Source organism: Triticum aestivum, chromosome 3A (assembly GCF_018294505.1).
Source record: "Triticum aestivum cultivar Chinese Spring chromosome 3A, IWGSC CS RefSeq v2.1, whole genome shotgun sequence".
In the NCBI taxonomy this organism is placed as follows: Eukaryota; Viridiplantae; Streptophyta; class Magnoliopsida; order Poales; family Poaceae; genus Triticum; species Triticum aestivum.
Window position 1 is genome coordinate 343326818 of NC_057800.1, and position 1935 is coordinate 343328752.

A 1935-nucleotide genomic window follows, 5' to 3' on the forward strand; every position below is an offset into this window, starting at 1 on the left:
GCGCCTCCCACTACTGGAATCAGAGAATTTGCCGCCTGCCAGTTCTTTGCCATCCTCTAGCTGATGACAAAGAAGGTCTTTGCCGTCCATGTTCCAAAAGCAGACGACAAAGAATAGGCTGATGGCAAAGATGCAATTTTTCGTCAGGCAAATCTTTGTTGTCCGCTAGCGGGTGGCAAAGAGTTTGGGTGGGGTCCCTTTTAGGGCAATGATGTAGTGGCCCACCCCCAGCTCTTCGCCGTCCGCTAGCCGACGGCAAAGATTGTGGCCCATCCAAACTAACGATCTCTCTCTCTCTGTCTCTCTCTCTCTCTCTCCGGACCCACCCCTCTCTCTCCCCTCTCTCTCTCTTCCCTCTCCGTCCCCAATCTCTGACCACAGCGTCGCACCACCCCACCACCCCGCCGCACCACCCCACCACCCTGTCCTCGCCGCCCCACCCCGCCGTCGCTGCACCCTGACCCCCCGCCGCACCACCCCACAACCTTGCGGTGTCGCCGCCACCTGACCCCCACTGCACCACCCCATCGTCGCTTTCCCCAGCACCCTCCATCCCACCACCCACCCCTGTGGCCCAGCGCCCCGCTGGCCCGGCAACCCGCCGCCCTAGCCGACCCGGTGACCCGCTGATAATCCCCAAGTGCAAGGAATCATCATAGCAATTTCCAAAGGTGGAAGTGATAAGTATGGAGTATCGAACCCACAAGGAGCTAAAGGTAATATAAATATTCTCTCAAGCCCTACCCACCACTGATAGACTCTACGTACAAAGAACGTTTGCTTCCAACTATCAACGAGAAATAAAACTATGTTGTGGGTATGAAGAGGATAACTTTGTATGATATCAGAGAGCTAAAATATAAAAGTAGGTGTTGTTATCATGAAGTTAGAATATATTACTAAATATTATAAATATCGAGTGTGGAATAATGGTGGATCGGTGTGCGGAATTGTCCTAGGCAATCGTTAACAAGACCGGTAATCACTAAGTTTCATATGAGGGAGAGGCATAAGCTAACATACTTTCTCTACTTGGATCATATGCACTTATGATTGGAACTCTAGCAAGCATATGCAACTACTAAAGATCATTAAGGTAAAACCCAACCATAGCATTAAAGCATCAAGTCCTCTTTATCCCATACGCAACAACCCCCTTACTCAGGTTTGTGTTTCAGTCACTCACGCAACCCACTATAAGCGAATCATAAATGTATTGCAACACCCTACAGCGGGAATCCCTCATGCTTGCGCGACACGGAGGGCACCATAGGATAGCACCAAAGTAAAACATACAACTCATACCAATCTAGATCATCAACCAACCCAAAGACAAAGGATATCTACTCAAAACATCATAGGATGGCAACACATCATTGGATCATAATATGTGGCATAAAGCACCATGTTCAAGTAGGGATTACAGCGGGGTGCGGGAGAGTGGACCGCGTAAAAGAGATGAGGATGGTGATGATGATGGTGATGTTGATGAAGACGATCACTACGGTGATGATTCCCCTCTCGATGGCACTCTGGTGCCACCAAAACAGAGGAGGAGAGGTTCTCCCCCTTGTGCTTCCTCCTCCATATCCCCCTGTATGGGGAGAGGTTCTCCCTCTGGTCCTTGGCCTTCATGACGATAATGGCCCCTCCGGGATCCTCCTACATGCCCTCCGGTGATGATGCCCCCCTCCGGCAGGGTGCCAGAGAGGGCCTAGATTGGTTTTCGGTGGCTACGGAGGCTTCTGGCGGCGGAACTCCCGATCTAGGTTAATTTTCTGAGTTTTCTGTATTTATAGGAATTTTTGGCGTCGGTCTCACGTCAAGAAGGTGCCCGAGTCGTCCACGAGGCAGGCCCACGCGCCTGGGGGTGATACATCTCCAACGTATCTATAATTTTTGATTGCTCCATGCTATATTATCTACTGTTTTGGA